General features: G+C 41.7%; 1 protein-coding gene, 1 long non-coding RNA gene and 2 other non-coding genes across 4 annotated transcripts in view; 2 read left to right on the forward strand and 2 right to left on the reverse strand.

Moving 5' to 3' along the window:
• Window positions 1–19,323, forward strand: part of wnt5b (wingless-type MMTV integration site family, member 5b) — an 80,508-nt gene that overhangs the window by 1,835 nt on the left and 59,350 nt on the right. The window lies entirely within an intron of this gene.
• trnak-cuu lies at window positions 3,549–3,621 on the forward strand. Its single transcript has one exon. It is a non-coding gene; the product is annotated as a tRNA-Lys (tRNA).
• Window positions 4,641–4,713, reverse strand: trnak-cuu. Its single transcript has one exon. It is a non-coding gene; the product is annotated as a tRNA-Lys (tRNA).
• On the reverse strand, window positions 5,327–7,649 carry LOC124999971. The gene is made up of 3 exons (XR_007111257.1): window positions 7,543–7,649; window positions 7,112–7,280; window positions 5,327–6,429 (listed from the first exon to the last, which is right to left on the reverse strand). It is a non-coding gene; the product is annotated as an uncharacterized LOC124999971 (long non-coding RNA).

Here is a 19,323-nt window from a genome sequence, read left to right on the forward strand (position 1 = left end):
AGGAGAAGATAAAAGTTCGGCGTCGAGATGATGCCATTAATCGTAAAAACCTAACTCCATAGCAACTCAGGACTGACTTTTGAACATTTTCTTCATTGTGAAGACGCTTTTATCTCGCTAGCAAACCCTTAATGTCATTAAATACTGAGAAGAATCCACACCACATGTGAAAACAGGTTTTTTGGAAAGCGAAGGCCGTTCTGTGCCGGTGACGTCTCCGGTTCACTTTGCGTTTCTCATAGTTTTTTGTAAGTCGGAAACTTGCATGAATTGTGGAGCGGCCTGACAGCAGCACTGATAAAACATGCAAGAGAAGAGTGTGTGTGTGTGTGTGTGTGTGTGTGTGTGTGTGTGTGTGAGGGCAGCTAGTAACATTAGATGTGTAGATAGGGGTGGTGAAAAGTATTGCTGTCAACAAGTTAGCCATTAGAGACAGATAATCTCTCTTCCTCCTCCCTCCTGTCTACCAAGTCAACTTCTGTTCTTTCTCTTCTCTCCTTCCCTCCCTCCCTCACCCCTCTCACCCCTCTTCTCCCCTTTTTATTCATTATTTTTCGCTTGCACCGTTTTAGCTTTTCCCTTTCTTTTCTGTGTTTTGTTCACTCCATAATGCCGTCAGCTTTGCATTTGAAAAGTGGACGAGTAGCTTTGCTAACAAGTGAACCAGACTATATGAAGCGGTTCATATACGCGGGGCCATGTAGGGCCGTCAAATCTGTATTCTGAGCATCCTCTCATTTTTTTTTCTCTTTTCTTTTTTTTTTTTGTCTGTGTCTGCCTGCCTGCCCTCTAACTGGTGAGAAAGACCTTTTCTCTAACTAAAGCGCCGTTCGAGTGTCTCGTCCCCCGGGACTCGGTAATTAGGGAGGGCGAGGGAGTGAGTGTGCGTCTCTACGCCAGACATCCGAGAAGATGGGTTGTCTGCAAACACAAAAGGATCCTCAAGGTCATTTGGGAGCATATTGTAAAGTTTCTATGCGTGTCCCATATGGCCGGAGTCACCGGTTTGGAAATATGGAAGCATTTTCATACTTAAAGTGACTATGAATTTAGAAAATTCACAAATTGTGAAAAAATTCTGATAAATACAAGTTGAAAAGCCTTCAGTGTTTTGCACGCATATGTGCTAATGTGTTCGTAACATGTGTCCCGGGAGCACTAATGACTAAGTCGGAGCCACAAACGCAGACGGTGGTCCATGTGAAGAGGATGGCCTCTTCAGCTCTTCAGCTGAAGAGCCGGTATTTTAAACGCTCATCTCCGATTGGCTGATTTGAACCATGGGAATTTCTCCCAGCGCAGTGTATGACAGAAGGAAGCTTAACCTCTCCCCTTCTGATGTGTGTGAATCATTGTTAGCGTCCATTGAAGATGACCACCGTGCTGACTTAGGGAAAAAAAAACAGTGTGAAAGAGCTTTCATGTTGAGAAAGAAGTTGAACATATAATTGATGTTTGCATCCATTTTAAGCAATTTAAAAAAAACTGTCAATCTCTTTAGGTTTTTAAAAGTTGGCAGACAAAAAGTCATCATGCACTTATAATGCGGATTCATCAGGAATGCAAAGCAGCACAACTTGTCGCCATAGTTGTGCACAAGGCAACCAATCACATGAGAACAATCAATTAGGCGCCTAGTTAAAAAGTCATTTGTTGCAATGATCATGATGTGTTTTTGTTTTTAAACCATTTTGTGTGTGTCTGTATGAGGCTTCTGTCATTGCTGACGGGGGGGGGGGGGTTCTGGTCTGGTCTGGTCTGGTGGTATGGTACATGTCCAAGTAACATCCACACAAATGTCAAGTTTTCTAGCAGAACACTGAAATTGTCACAAGCTGGTCAATATTATTCACTTCTCCTGTGAGTGGTTATAATGTTATGGCTGATCGGAGTATATTACGTATGGAAAATGCAACTGATGAGTAAAGCGGGAAGAAACAGCCTCAGACAGTATGACAAAGACAGAAAAAAGTTAACAAGTAATCGAGCCATAGGGGAGTGGAGCAAAATATGTTTTCATTATCCAGTCGCGGATCCACAAGAGAAGGGAAGGGAGAGTCTGTGTTGGACAGAAGGGACGAACATGGGGGGGTAAACCTCGAGTCTGACGCTTTAGACGGCCGTGAACATGGATTTTAGAAAAAATAAAACAAAAAAAAGGGACAGCTTGATCACTTTTCTTTGAGGCAGCAGTTTGCGTTCAGGGCTGCTCCATTGGAGTGTGTTGACAATGCCCTGTGGTCGTGCGGCCGTCATTATGGTCGAGCAGCTTTTCTGCAAGTATCAGACCGCTCTGAATGTTGCCCTGCGCCAGCCGTTACAGCGTCTGTGTTTAGCTTGCTGATGCCTGTGTGCGTTTCCTGCCACTGGTTGAAAAGTTCTCAATGATGTCATGAGGGCGCCAGGGTGGAGTGACATGGGGTTAGAGTTTTGCCAGTGTCCTGATTCCAAGCAGGCCTCATAGACCTGCCTCTGTGTGTACGGCTGCTGGAGGCAGCGGTCACCGGCTCTATGCTAGCAGTGTCCGACACTAATAGTAAAAGCGGTTTATTGGGAACTTTATGGAGCCTGAAACCGTTTTATAAATCCGGTGGCTAGTATAAGGGGACAGTCACAGACCAAACGGCCACAAAACCCACAGACTGAGACCAGACGAGCTGCAGTTGCTGACCACCGATTCCTCTAGGTGAAATCCACAATTTCAACCTGCTGATAATAGAAAATACCCATGCTTCCAGCTAAGGGCCATAATTGTAGGTTTCAAGGCTAAACTATGATCTCTTTCATGAAATGTTCAGCTTCATTTAAGCAGTTGCTGTATAACGAAAGACATCTTTCCAACAAATTAAAATTGTTGTATGGAACATTCATCAAAGACAGATATGGATTTTATTTTAATTTTATTTCTTTTAGGACACAAAATTCCTTGTGTGCCAATCTTCATAGATTTTGCACATGTTGTTTCTTATATCTCAAACAGAAAATCAAAAGATAATTAAAATATTTGGCATAAAACTCCTTTCTCAGCTTTGGGTCATGTACATCTGAATTTTTGTTTGAACATTTCATTCAGAAAACAAAGTCCATAAAAAATAATTTCATTTCTTTTTCACGTAGTCAGGAAAGTAAAACATTTATAATTTGATTATGCTTTTGTCATGAAAACAAATGTCCATCCAGGACCTATAGTCACAGAAAGTAGCTTTTTTCCCCTTTTAAGGCAGCACAAATGGGTAGCAAGATCACAGCCATGGTTAAAAGATGTTTTACCAAATAGATGAGGCATCAACTGATCATTGTTCTTTACCACATGTATTAACTTATATGTATCATATTATCTATATCGTATTGTAGTATATTTTGAATTATCATAGGGAGAAACGCTGGGATTTAATAAGCATGAGCTGCTTCCCATAAATAAAGTCATTTATTCAAGTTTTCTATTTTATGACTATCAACTTAACTTGTCATTTCACAACTGTGAATAGTCAGCACCTGACGTGGGGCTCGAACCTACGACCGTGAGGTAGTGGGATGCACTCTTCGTAGCCCGGCTAGCTCAGTCGGTAGAGCATGAGACTCTTAATCTCAGGGTCGTGGGTTCGAGCCCCACGTTGGGCGAAGCATTTTTTAATAATCATGTATTAACCATGTAATAACTATGTAATAACAGGCAATATTCAATAGTCGAAAGAATAGTCGGGTTTATGTTATAAACAAATGCATACATGCAAAAGCACGAATGTACAGTCCCTCCCTTTTATTTGACAATTTAATCTTCAAGAGAAACTCAAGACTTTCAGTTCTTATTCACACTCTTTGTTTTGTTTTATTCTATTAATCACTGTAGAATTATTTTTTTGTAGAAGCACTTCTTGGACTCTTCCTAGTTTCTGTTTCATAGAACTTTGGTTACTTTTATAACCACATATTCCAAGCGATTTCAGCGCAGAGACCAGACTTACATCTCAATCATATAGCGTCAGATTTACCTGTTGCTGATTAACTTAATTAGCTTTGTGTGAACCATTTGTGAATGGCTACATTACATCATTTATATTTAATAGTCTCACACCACCTGTATACTTAAGCTGTGTAACTAAAGCTATGTAGAATGATTATACAGGCCTGTATCGGCTTCAGAAACATTTCCCTAAATTTCAATCACCGCACAGATGTTTTTGCATCTCCAAGTTTGAGAAACTTGGCTGAAATGTAACAGCGAATACTCAGCCAGTTACAATAAATCACCCAAATAAACACCAAAATCATTACAGATGCAGAGCTCTACTTTACTCGCACTTCCCTTTTTCTCTCGTCTGCACTTTCTCCTTTTGCTTCTCCTCCCAGTAGCCCTGATCCAGCCCTGATAAAACTATCAACAGCACACCTGCACTGGGGTTGGACACCAGTCTCACACACACACAAACACAAACAGATGGGGAGAAGAAATATACTTCGCACATGCTCGCTACAATAAGTCTCTTCTTATCAGCTGTCAGTCCCATCTCACTTTTCCATTACTGTTTTTAGTTTCGCCTTTGAGTTCTGGGAATTAAAACAGCTGCTGATATAGCTGCACAGAGAGTTAGTCTTTTGGCCTTAATGTATTCATATAATGTGTTTACTTAAAAGGTAGACGCCCAACGTGGGGCTCGAACCCACGACCCTGAGATTAAGAGTCTCATGCTCTACCGACTGAGCTAGCCGGGCTACGAGGTGGGCCCCCCACAACCTCATGGTCGTAGGTTCGAACCCCACGTTGGGCGCTGACTATTAATAGATGTGTAATGACAAGTTAAATTTGATAGTCATAGAACAGACGAGTTTTAATCGTGGAAAAGCAAATGCTCATCCAGGTCTATTGTCAGTGAACATCTTGTATAAATGCCTTTGAGGCTTCTCTGTCTTTTAGCTCATGGTACATCCAATAACAAAGCCAAACCAAGGACTTAACGCCTTTTGTCCACGTGGCTTGCTCAGTAATTTATTTGTACTAATGAAAAATAACAATAAATAAACAGCTCCCCAAAAAGTTTCACCCCTGTTTAGAGCTTGTGAACGGGGGTCAATCGTTAAGCTGTAGCTAGAATGTCCTTCATTTAGGGAAAAACGCGGGATAAAAAGAAATTTCTTCAAATACATGTGATGACTGAGTCAATAGCACCTTCAAGAAAACACAGTCAAGTTTCTGTTGTTGGAGTTTGAAGTTTGAAGCTTGACTATCAAATTTGATAATATCAAAATAAAAAATATTCGCCCAACGTGGGGCTCGAACCCACGACCCTGAGATTAAGAGTCTCATGCTCTACCGACTCCGCTAAAGCTGGGGAACAATAGTCTGGATAGGCGGGGGAAGAAGAAGGAAGAGGGGGAAGAAGGGGGAAGAAGGAAAAAGAAGGAAAAGAGAGGAAATTTTGAAAAAATGGAAGGAGCCTGTAGTTATTAGTGTCTCTACTGTCCATCACAAGTAAAATCACACATATTCTGGTCTATTAATTTGAGAAATTTAACCAAATATGACACTTAACTGCAGAAAAGCATAGGAGGCTCTTGACCCAAAGGTCGCTGGTTCGATTCCACCATTGGAACATGAGGCCTTTAACACAGACTACTACCAAGTGTTATCACATGTACCTAAATGTACTTTTATAGTCATTTTTATATTTCTGAATGAAGTACTGCAACAATGTTATCGTTTTCTATGAGTGAGTTTGCATTTTTGCAGTAAAAAATGAAGACAGTCACTGAAATGTAACAAATTTATTACAAATTTCACACACACACTCACAAACACGTGTGTTAAAGTTAAAAAACAAAATAGAACAGCAGCAAATTAAGACTTTTTTCTTTTAAAACTATTTACATTATATACATATTGACAAAGAATGTCACACCATGTTTTTTCCATGAGAAAAGTCGTGGTGGAAGAAGCGCTCAGGAGTGAGGACCTGATGGTATATGAGGGAGGACTCTGGTGGATCATACCACAGTTTCAGGTCTTTGAAAAGACGCTGGTCTTTCCACAGGGCTGCTGAAATGTCTTTAGCAGCTTTGTGGGCAGCCAGGCAGCATCTGAAACAGGTACGATCCCCACATTTTTAGGCAATGGCAAGGTGAGAGGAGCAGAGGGGGTTCCTGGGGAGACACAGGAGGAGGTGGCAGATAACACTTAATATAAAGAAAATAAAATACTTAAAATAATAAGTTTAATACATAGATATGATAACAATCTACTCAAGAGCAGCTCCTGTTTCAAGTGTAGTAGAATATGTTCTTACAGCTGTAGCAGTGGAGGCAGAATGGAAGAAGCTGGGCTTGATACAGGAGCAGTAGAAGGAGGAAGAGACACAGGAGAAACAGTCTGTGTCCAGGTGGTGACACTTTTCTTTTTGTGGGGCTTGTGATGGGGCTGGATACATCAGAGGTCTGAGGGAATAAGGGCACAGTTCACATTATATGATGACCGTAGATGGTAATGAATGAATGAATCTATCATTATTGGCACAGCAGTCAATAAAACCAAATACATTAAACATGGAATGAATGCATGAAAGTCCCACTATAGTTACTGCTATATGAAAACGATAACAGTGTACCAGTGTATTTATTAAATCAAAGTCTATCTATGTATCATTCTCTTTACTTTACATAAGTGAATGCTTCCCAGCCAAACTTAAGTTTGGCTTTAACATGGCACCATGAGAGCCACTAAACTGTGGCTTTGTAAACTGACAAAAAGAAAAAAATGACCTTAACTGGGGCTTTGTATATTTTTTATAGTTGAGTATATTAATAATCTCATCTCATCTCATCTTCTGTATCACTTAATCCTGCACTAGGGTCGTGGGGGTTGCTGGAGCATATCTCAGCTGGCATCGGGCGAGAGGTGGGGTACAACCTGGACAGGTGGACAGGTCTCTAGTCTATTGCAGGGCTAACGCAGAGACACACAACCATTCACACTCACACTCACACCGAGGGTCAATTTAGAGTCACCAATCAGCCTAACGAGAATGTCTTTAGAGGTGGGAGGAAACCGGAGTTATATTAATAATAATTCTAATAATAATAATGTAAATATCAGCACAAGTAAATCCTCATTACTTACTGATGCCAAGGTTCACCACTAGCTAAGGAGACATCCTTTGGTGGTGGTGGTGGTGGTGAATCTGCAGGTAGAGTCCTGGCTGTAGCGTCTCACCAGGTGAAGGCCCTGGCTGCTGTTCCACTGTACATGAGGTTCCTGGATGCACTGAGACAAGGAGCGAACTGGAAGGCTACAGGTTCACAGACAAGATAAAAACAATTTGTAATACAACAGTATTCAACACCAGCACGTCATAAGAGACTTCAGATACGTTCTTTACATGAAAACCACATTTACAGGTCTGTGCACCTCCAAACAGTGACATCTGTCCCCTCATCTGCATTGGGCATTTTTCAATCTCTATGTTTGACAGCGAATAAGAAGGTGTTCCCTTTAAATATGTCATAGCTTTACATTTAATATGATACACATATCACTCTGTCCAGGTTTACCTTCAGATATAGATCATGCCACTTCTTCTGCCGAGGTGCTGGTCTGTTTCCTGCCTCAGAGGCCAAACGCCTGATCTCCTCCTCCTCTCCCACGGCCCTGTTTTTTTTGTTTGGACCCATCTGTTATTAACAGGAAAATGATATTTATACCAATACAGCTAATATTTGCTCATGACACAAATATGACCAATGTGCACACTTTTGTAACTTACTAAAACACAGATATTTGTGCACATCGTAGGTTCTTACTTGCATACAGTCACACAAACAAACAGCTAATTATAAACTAACAGCAGTAGCCTACATATTATATATTTATGACAACAGAAGTGAATACTAGCTTATTATCAACTAGTAGCCTACCAGTAGCAGCTAGGCATGTTGAAGACAGTGGTTACAACAGAAGTGAATGTTACCAGCAGACAGATTTACTGCCTAACGTTACTGTAGCTTATTATTAACTGGTAACACTGCATATTCAAGACTTTTGTGACAACAGAAGTGAAAACTATACAGATTTCATTCATAATGTTATGCTAAAAGTACATAAGAACATACTCTCATACTCTGACGTCATACTGGCATACTGATAAGCAGTACGTTACAGTGATGGAGCGTTACTGTACGTTACCGGGAGTTACAGTAACGTACGTTGCTGTCGGAGCACAACGGTCACGTTTGAACTACACATGCGATGCGACGTCAAAGTCGTTTTTTTTAATAGTTATTTCTCTCTTTAATATATTATTAATATCTGCCTAGCTACCCGCTAGTTTATTTAATACAACATTAAAAAGGAGCGTGTTTACGTTTTGCGATGAATGAAAAGTTAACACCGAGCAAGCTAGACAGCTGACGGAATACAATGATATTAGCCACATATTTACCTTTTGTAGTTACAGGCAGCTGAAGGTTGTACGTCTTTCCAATCATTCGAGGCGGTAAATTTGAAATGACAGTAGAGGTCTTCTGCGGCTGCGTGAAGGCCGGACGGTTGAATTTTGGAGATGCGCCGTCGTGATTGGCCGTCGGAAAGATGGAAATGGCGGACCGCGATTGGTCCGGCTCGCAATTTTGGACAATGGCCGCGGGGATTGGCCGAGAGCAAAGATGGAGACGGCGGGCGGCGATTGGTCCGCCCCGGCAATAAAGCTGGCGCTACCGCTAGCCGGGCGATGCGCCGATGCATTATGGGTAACAGATCGACAGATCGGCAAGTTTTTTTTACGTCCAGATTATAACGAGGAGCATTACATTCCCTGTGTTGTGTCGCACTATCTGGTTTGGTTTAACCTTCAGACTAGGTGAACTGTCATCAAGACATTAGTTTGACATGTTTCCAGTCCCATGGCCTTAAATTACCTGATGGTATTTGGATGCTGAATGTGTCTGTAGGAGTATGGAGTCATTGGAGTGACATTAAAAATAAATATTGGCAGAAGAATAACAAAATAAATATGGAAATATAAATTTGAGACATATTATAAAAATAGAAAGAAGAGCTATAAACTATTCATTTCTCACATTTTACTGCACACTATCTTACTGTAATAGGAAAAATATATAATAACTGCATGCTAGTTCATTAAATGTGTGAATGAGAAGAATAAATATATCAATTAGCATGTACAGAAAAAAATGAACAGGGAAACATAAAATTCTTTGTCATTTCCATATTAATTTCCAGCTATTTTTCATCTTCTATGCCTCCATGCCCTCCTGTGTTGACCTGCGATGTTATGAATCAGTTCATGAATGAGTGAATCTGTTCAAATCAACAGGATGTTCCTCCAAAAACAAACACACACATTGCACATCAATCCGATTCAAAACTGCTCAGTTTCGGCAGTTTGTTTATTGCACAGGCAAAACAGTGTGGTAGAAAATGTGTGACGGGCAAGCAATTTGTTTGTGTTTTAATGGTTTGGGGGTGGGGGGCAGATGAAAGAGAGGGAGGGAGGCAAGTCCAGATGAAGGGAAAAGAAAGAGGGAAGGCAATAAAAGACGTTCAGTCAGATGAGAGGAAACGCTGCCTCTTACTGGTCGACGCCTGCTACTACAACAGATCAAAGCAAACAAGGAGAGGAGAAACATGAGCAAATTCAAATGGAGTTTTATGCCACTTTATATTTGTGTCTCTGAGTTTTACGTCTCATGGTTTTTGATCACTTTGCACTCGCTGCTTGTCTTTGTGCTTTTCAGAAATATAGCTCTTAAATAAACCGCTTGCTGTAAATAAAGTCAGATAGAGAGAGAGAGAGAGAGCAACAGATGAATTCAAATGATCCTTTCACCATCTCTGAGCCTGACGTGTTTGTGAGTCACACCACATAATACAACATCTGTCCAAGATCCATAAAACCTCACAACCGTGATTTTCAAGCAAACACATTAGCAGCTAGAAAGGCTCCTCGCTCCCTGTCGGTCTCTGTGGTTTGGGTGTTTTTGAGATCTTTTTCATATTTTGCTTCTCCTCTTTGTGCAAAAAAATCTTCCTTTTATTTATTAATTTATTTATTTATTTCCTGGTCCGGCTTCACTCCTATCCATCGTGCGCGTGTGTGTTGGAGGAGTCGTTGTACTATAATGAGATTCCCAGTGCCCAGGTGCTCTTTCTAGATAATTACTGAGTGTGTTTTTCTGTAGCCAATCTCCCAACTGCAAGCAATACAAAATCTGTCAGCGCTCTCACACTGAGGGGAAGAGGGAGAGAGAGAGAGGAGATCAAATTAAAATTTAGTATCTTGGTTCTGATGGGAAACCAGACACTCTCTGGATCTCACTCTTATTTCTTTCGTTATTTATTTATTTATTGACAATCCCTGTTTTTTTCCTCTCTCTCTTTCCACCTTTCCCTCGTTCCTCTCATCGGACCTCATTTCTCTCTTCTGTTTCTGCCTCTGCAGGAGCAGGGCGAGCAGACAACATTGATTAACACACAAAAACAGATTTTGTTTTTCAGAACGCATCCATCCGTGATTGGCTGAAGTGATTTACTCATCTGAGGTTGCTCGTAGCCTGGACGAGCTCTGCACTGCATTGCGTTAAAGGAGGACACTGACTCTTTGCCAAATGAGCTTTTTAGATAACGAGGAGACCGTTTCACCTCCGTTTACCCGGTTTTACAACTTAAATGAAGAAACAGTTTCTGTTTAATAAGGTTCTGTTTATCAGACTGATGACAAAAACAATATACTTAGCTACTTTATGTGTAAGGAAAAGAGCCTGAGCTTGCATTATCTTCTGGAGTGCATTACTAAATTGCAGAGCATTTCACGGAGCCGTTGCGTTTCTGTGCCGGGCAGCAGCTCAAAAAGCTTCCACACTCTGCTAATCTCTGGATGCACGAGGGTTAAAACACTTAGCACCGTAGCGCCACAGCTCCTGAATTTCATCCTGCATATTTTAACACATGCAGCAGCATATATTTCACATCAGCGTCTGCCGCTGCCGTGCTGCCGCGTCGTCGCCTGTCAAACGTGCACGCCTCGTGCATCGAGATCAGAATTGTGTTTTTCATTACGGCCAATAAACGTACAGGGAGTTGTCTCGCTGGCGTCGGTGCAAGGACGTCCTGGATGACACCGGGGCAACGTGTGACAGTGACAGCAGGACATTGTCTGAAAAAAATATCCATTTAATCAGGGCTCTCATCACCAGGACCAAAGCAGGTTCAGGGAGTTATATGGTGCAACTTGACATTTAGAATATTATAATTAGTTTAGAAAATTTCAAAAGCCTCAACTGTTATAAATTATCACACTATTTATACATTTTCTGTGCAGAATTTCAGATATCTTGAATGTGCACAGTGAAAAAAAATCATTTTCATACAGCCATAATGTTGGACTTTCTCCAAGCAGCTGCATAGGTTTATTGTACTTTCTTTGAGAGGAGTTCAAGTTTTAAAATGTGTCTGCTGCTGCAGTAACAGTGAAGACAGACAGAGGGCGCTACGTTACTGAAATAGTGGACATTTAATAGAGGAAAGAGAAACATGACTAAGGAAGGACAGGAGTGAGAGGTGAGAGGGGGAGATAAAGAACATCAGAGGTAAGTAGGGGACCGGGCAGGGAGAGGAAAACTCAAGGAGAGAGGAATGTTAGGACAGGACAGTGAGGAGATAAATCAAGAGACAGCAGTTAAAGGCGACATTTTAAACTCTGGTGTGAATTCTCCCCCTCTCTCTCGTCTTCCTTTCTCCCGTGCAGACTTTCCTTTTTTGTCTTGGTTTCTTTCATCCAATTAAAGGCTATGCTTCCTCCTGTCCTGCCTCCCCCTTTATAATTACCCTTTCTTTATTTCCCCCCCTTACATCTGACCACCAGCCCCCTCCCCCCTCCCCACCTCCCACCATGCATGGTTGGGTCCAGGCCATTTGCTTCCACTCCAGCAGTACGGTACCATTAGTGACCAGCAGGGGAATTGTTGTTCTCTGCGTGCAGCAGCTGGGTACAGGTGTGCTGAAGCTCTAGTGAATCCAAACTTTACGAGAAGAAAACCCCAAACTCCGGACATTCATCACAGTAAACAAACAGACTATATATTTTCTTACTTTACGTGGCTGTGCTCTCATATTTGCTCCTGTGCGTTATTTTATTTGCATAAAGTATTCCTTTGTAAGGGACAAAATACGAAAGAAGCTTTTACCATTTAACACCGGGAGGCATTAAGTCTTCAACGTATGAACAAAGATATTTTTTATTTGGTTGAATTTCTGGCATTCAGATATTAAAGGATTTGCTCGTCTAGTCTGGTTGCCTAGGTAACCTTCATGTATATATTTCCCTCAGCAGATTATAAAAGTATTTTGCCAACGTACTCTTCATAGCGTCACCTCTTTCTGTTTCAAAAGAACGTACCACTTGAACTGGACCGAAACCATGGAGCTTGTTTACTCACAGTAGATGCTGAAGATTTGCATGTTTCATATATTATGGACTGTCTCTCCCACTCTGATTGGTCTTCAGCTCAGTTGAATTGCCAGCAGGTTGAGATTAGTTAATTTGTCTGTCATCGATAAAACTCAAGGTCCTTTGCTGCCACATCGCTCATATGTGTGCACGTTTCTTAACTGGTTTTTATGTGGCTTGTTTATCTCTATCTGGTTTGTGACTATGTTAGTCAGCAATTGCTATTCATGTTAATTTTCCTTAATTCACTGCTAATAATACTAGTAGTAGTAGCAGCAGCAAATACCCCAAATGTTACAGTAACCTTGCCCTTCCACACCATTTTTTTCCATCTGTTGTGTTTATTTAAAATCAATATTTCTAGTTTTCTTGACCTTTTTTGTGATATTTAAATCTTTGTCTTTTGGACTTCTGGTTGGAAGAAGCGAAGTATTTCCTTCAGACTTCCTTCTGATTGGGATCCTGTGCTGTAGAAAAGAAGTCGTTAAATATTGGTTGTATTAAACTGGACTGATCTGTTGATTTTGTTGAAGAATAAGACAAAGGTAAAAGATTTTTTATTTCAGGTACACACATGCACACCAGCCCTGTAGCCACAGTAACGCTAGCAAACTGTGACTCATCAAAAATCCGTTCTTCATTGGCTCTTTTCTTCTCTGTCAACAACTCCCCCTCCTCCTTTTCCTTTCAGTCTCTTCCCTTCCTTCTCCAGTTTCTCACCCCCACACCCTTTACCCATCACTGGATACAGACGCACACACACGCGCACACATGCACACACACACACATACACCCCTCCAGCTCTCCTTCAGTCCGGCCCAGCCCTCACTGGGCACCGTGCCCAGATAGAGGCAGCAAGAGCTGGGCACGGAGCTCCAGGCGGAGCCCTGCAGCCACACCAGCATCCTGGAAACCTAGAAAGAATTAATAAAGCGGCAAAGGAGCGAAATAAAGGGGGGTTAACAAAAGGAGAGGATGTAGAGGAGGTAAAGGAGGAGAAGTAAGGAATCACATTGAGCGAGAGGATGAAGAGATAAGAGGATGCAGGAGCAGGAGAGGATAAGAGAGGAGGGGGGGGGGGGGGGGGGGGACAAAGGGAGATGAGAAAAATAGATAGATCAATAGATGGAGAGATACAGAGAGAAGAGAAAGAAAGATCCAGAGAAAAAAGGAGAATGTGTGAAGCAGAGAGAGGGAGAAAAAGAGAGAGCTTGGCAGACAGCCAGTTCTCCCAGGAGAGAGAGGTCAGAGCAATGGACAAGTCTCTGGAGAGGCTGTGTTTGTGTGTGTGTCTGTGTGTGTGTGTGAGAGAGAAAGACAGAGAATGTGTGTGGTTTGTGTGAAAGACAGTGGCAAGAGATGAAGGGAGGAGGAGAGAAGAATGCAGAAGAGGAGGAAGATCAGAGCAGTGGAGCGCGGAGAGAAAGAGTGGAGGACTTGTATAAGATACATAGTGAATGTCTGAAATATGACCTTGGAAATCTATATCTGTGTGTGTCTGCGTGTGTCTGTGTGTGTGTGTGCGTACAGCCTTTCGTATTGTCGTGCATGTAATACATTTTAAAGCATTCCGTGTTTTTCTTCCTGTATTTCAGTCAGTTTCTCAGTACCCTTAATAATATTTTCTTAGAAATAAATCTTTTTGAAAGCTGGCCGCTGGTCTTTGGCTGTAGCCTTTGTGGTGTGTTGGTCCAGACACAGGCGACGTGAGGTGATGCAGCAGTTGGACTTTGTTGTCGGTGACTCCTTGATGTCGGTTTAGCTTGTCGGGGCTTTTAGCCTCATAATGAGACCAAATTTACATTTTGTTCCACATCATATATTCAGCCTAACATTTTGTTCTTGTTAGCAACTGTATAATTTGGATAGTGGTACTGTTTTCTGTTTTAGCTGCCGTTGCTAATCACTGATCACATTTAAGGGGGCCTCATTCTTGGCCCGAAAAACTAACCTCTGACTGGTCAGTTGTTTCTCTCCTAAGAGTTGGTGCAACATTTCAGAAACTTTACAAACATGTGAGTTTACTGCAAAAGTATCTGAGGCCAATGCGGGTTATACCAGGACATCAGTGTGTACATATGTCCTGTGTGCAAGAGCGAATGCTGTATGTGTGTGTGTCTACAACAGTGTCTTGAGGCCACAGGATTACATGACCTTGCACGCCACATGTGCTGTCTAACACACACATACACACACGCAGTCCAACACAAAGCCCCATGAAATCCTCTGACTCCTTGGGGTCTTTATGAGGCTCTTGCATTGGTCATGGTGCTGGGGGTCTCGCAAGAAGAGAGGACAAATGAGAAGACGCGAGCACCAAAAAGAGCCATCATACAGCCACCGCAAAATAATTAAAGTTTGTCCATTTTTAATGCAATTGTCAGGATTGCTTAAACATATTTATTGTATATATATAAAAAAAATGTGATCCAGGAAACATGACACCCTTATACACAAAAGTCAAGAGAAGGACGATCTGGTACATAAAGATCAGACCTGGAGTCTTGCAGTACCAGTGGATGAAGAGTCAGTTTTCCATCACATGCTTCAAGGAAGGGTTACATTTTCAATACAATCTCATTCCCTGGGCATCAAATGTCACCTAGAGATACTCACCATGTAATCCATAGCACCAGCGCTGTGATGCACCGGGTTTTGCAGTTAAACTGGATCCGATGTTAACTCACCTTGCGGCAAAAGTGTTTCCACTTGTGACACACTAACAGTGTCAGAGTCCTTACATAGAGGTTGGTGGTTTGGTGGAGCTGTCTTCAAACTAGCCGTGGAAAAGCGAGTTCCAGGAGTGAATCCCTAGTTGAGCTAACGTTAGCCTCCAGAGACCCTGCGTCCTCATATGGGGACCTTAAGTTTTAGGTTTGTGGCAGCTTATTCTGCTTCATTTAACCTTTTATCCTCATAACTAGATACTAGTTGGTGTAAAAACATGATAGCGGCGGATTCATTCTGCAACCGATCACATAACAAAAATGTACAAAACTTCATTCAATTTTACAGTTGCAACCTGTTTATTTATGTTTATTAACCTTTCTAGTTTAATATGATACGTGAACATTAACAAATTCAATCAATAGTAACATGCTATAACTTCACTGCACAGCCATGTTCAGTTTCATATTTTGTTACATACTGGTGACTTTACTATGATATACAGTGAAATAATCCCCATGTCCACATATGAGGACTACATTTTATTTTCCCAAAAACTACTTCCTGTTCAAAGTATGATGCTTAGCTTTTATAGTTCTTAGGTCCTACTCATCCCAAATACCTTGGAGAAATTAAAAATGCATACCAAACTGAAGCTCAGGCCTCAGGAGGTTAGTTCAGTATTCCAAAGATCTGGCGCATTAAAAAATAATATGCGTTTCACAGGCTCATTTTTAAGCATGACGTCATGAACGCCAGTGATTGAATTACATTTAAGCCTCAACACTATTTGTTTAGGTTTTAAAAAAAGATCATGTTAAAACTTTATGCAGTGATGAGTGTGTGGCGTCTAATGTTGCTGCAGGTCAAAGGTCACCTTGTGCGTATTTCTGTGACGCCAGCGAATTGATGCCCAGGAGATGAGAACGGAGTCATAATTCACACGCATATTTGCTCGTGTGACGCTCGATACTCAAAGTCACGACATTACAACTACTTTGAGGATAACGGTGCATTAAAAGTACAGGCTGTACCACAGTAAGGAAGTTGGACAACAGGACTTTGACAGCTGATGTATTTTTAACAATGATTCACACTACAGGCAACACACATCTAAACAAGAGTAAGGAAACATGAACCTACTTGTTCATATCATTTTGCGAAATCAAAACTGATTTAAATGTTTATAGACAGAGCAGGAAGAGGAGGACGATATGAATTTAAGGACATTGTTGTGCCCTGAGGGTTAGGGGACATTGTTTCAGCTGCTGTGTGTGAGTTTTTTTGTGTTTGTGTGGACAGGTGTCCAACCTTCCCTCCCTTGCCTGTATCTCCCTAAATCTGTTTGCACCAAAGGCTGCGATGGCTACATGTGTACGAGACCATAAAAGGGAAAGTGTTTGTGTAGGTATTTGTTTCCATTTTTATCTATACACTGCATCTGTGTGTTTTCCACATCTGGACAGGTGTGATCTGCTTCGTCTGCATGTGTGTGTGTGTGTGCCTACGTTTCAGCTCGAGTACGTGTGGGCTCACATCCCTATCCCTCGCTCTGAATGTGTGTGTGTGTGTGTGTGTGTGTGTGTGTGTGTGTGTGTGTGTGTGTGTCATGAGCCCCAGTGAGATCCAGCGAGCATGACGGAGAATGACAGCTTGATTAATGGCGAGGCTATAAGTAGAATGACTACTGCTAGAGAGAGAGAGAGAGAGAGAGAGAGAGAGAGAAAGAGAGAAAACCACGGTAGAAGGAGACAAGGGGAAAGGGAGGTGGGAATGGAAAAGATGGAGGATATAAAAGAGGGAGAGACAGGGCTGACAAGAGGAAAAAGGATGCGGAGAGGAACAGATAAGATGAGCGACGGAGCTAAAGAGACAATATGAGACAAGAGTGGAGAAGAGTGATGGAGACAGGATGATAGAAAGAAGGGAAGAGGTCAGAAAGGGTCTGATCAGGATGTTGCCTATTTGCATATTAGTAAGAATGAGTCTGCACGAGGGGGAAAAAAAGGGGCAGACAGGAATAGAGAAAGTTCAGCTCTTGTTAGCGATGCTGCCTCTGTGAGTTGGTGTCATGAAAAACTGCAGCTCACGCAGTGCAGCATCCTCAATAGGAAACTAACATCATCACCGCAATTACATTTACATTTTTAGACATTTAGCGGATTTTGTTATGCAGAGCGACATGCAACGAGTGCAAATGAGTTTCAATTCCCAGATCAATAAAAATGCAAGACGAACAATATCCAGGAGAACGTTCAAGAGACCCGATGATTGCTGTGAACGGTACGGGGGAGAGGAGGAGAGGGGAGGAGAGGTTTTTCATGGGAAGCATTTTGCAACAGTAGCAGCAAACAACATAAGTGTGAGATATTAAAGTAGGTTTTTTAATGGGACATTTCAGAGCTTTAATGCTTCATTATTAATCTCACACATCATCTGCTCGGCTGATGCTTTTAAAATACCTTGTTCCTTTAACAACCAAGAATGACATGAGAGTAATTTTTTACCAGGGCTCTGATTGATTCTGCACAGCCTGTACTTCAGAGTACATTACACTCAGTGTGTTTACATGAACAGCTTAATCGAGCTATGCTCTAAAATCGACTTTCTGGATGCAGTCCTTGTCCCAGTTTACAAGCAACGGAGGAAATCGAAAAACTGACGGGAACATGTCCTCCTCCTCCTCCACATTAGGTGGCGATATGTTTCTTTTAAGCGGGTTAATATGGCTTCCTTTCCAGTTGACATATTATGTCTTATAATAAACAGGAGTCATTCATGCTGCAGACCGGCATTTCACACAACAACAAGACAGATAATAGTACAGTTTTTTTTAATCTCATACATAATGTGTGCGCTACTTCTGGTGCAGATAAGATGGCGCTATCCCTCAGGTGGTTCTTCCAGCGACTCTGTTTACCTTCTTCTTCTGCGACCGGCTTTCTTGGATGTGTTTGTTCCAGGGTCATACGCTAGCGCAGCGGTCGTGGAGCATGTGCACACACGCAATCCAGTTAAAGTCCGATTAAGGCGTATACATGCCGGAGAAAATCGTTTTAAGATCGCATTATCTTGATTTCTTAATTGGATAAGGAGACCTCTGATTTTAGTTGGAGTAACTTAAGTGTTAACCCACTTAACATTTAAGTTGTCCAGTTAAAGTCGGATTAAGGCAATAATGAATTTTTTCACGTGCATGTAAAATACTGACTAACTCACATGGATTATCTCAACACGTACCATAACCTCTTGCCAGGATTTTAACCTAAACACAACCCTAGCCTAATTTTATTTTTTATTTTTAATAATTTGTATTTATCTTTTATTGCACCAAGACAGATCTCTTTAAGCCCTCAACCTGGGTTTTGCATGCGATGTGAAATTGTCAACTGGGCAATCGACCCTGGATTTTATCAGCTCGGCTTCAATGTGAACAGGAATGCCGCGTTGACCTGCTAATTTACGCGATAGTCAGTCATCTTGTAGGTCTCCTAGAGACCGGTCTCTGAAAGACAATCTAACAAATCAAATGTGTTGTTACATGATCGTTTATGTAAACGCATAGGTGAATTAGCCCGAAGTCATGTTAGAGAAATCGCACAGATCAGGGAATGCAGGTGCGACTGTGTTTATATACAGCTTGTATAGCGATGTAGCACACTCTTTTTATTGATCATGGCAGCGCCCTGGCAAGACTGTGAGATCCACGAGCTGCTCTGGATTTGCGGAGAAGAGGAGATACGGCAGCAGATATCAGGCACAATGCAGGACATAGTGATTTATTCGAATATCAGCAGCCTTTTGAAGAAAGGCTTTGACTGGCCCATTTGGCAGGTTATCAACAAACTTAAAGCATTAAAAAAAAAAAACCTCCTGACAGGATGAGCAGGAGGCATGGGACGCACCATGTACAATTGTTTACCTCGCAGCGTTCCAGATCTCACAGCGGGAGGTCATGTACATATCTTTGAGGTGCGAAAGTACTTGAACCCTTGTTTTCAGTATCTGTGACCCTGCGATGCTTCGACAACTGCAACCAAATGTTTCCGGTAAACACTGATCAGTCATCTACAGGGACTTGGAGGAAGTAAATACACAAGTATAATATAATAGTTCATTATTTATTAATTTGTTTTGTTGTTGGTGAGAATCTCTTTGTCTACTTTCAGACTGGACGTGAATATCTGTGGATGTTTCCATG

This window comes from Mugil cephalus, chromosome 22 (genome assembly GCF_022458985.1).
Source record: "Mugil cephalus isolate CIBA_MC_2020 chromosome 22, CIBA_Mcephalus_1.1, whole genome shotgun sequence".
In the NCBI taxonomy this organism is placed as follows: Eukaryota; Metazoa; Chordata; class Actinopteri; order Mugiliformes; family Mugilidae; genus Mugil; species Mugil cephalus.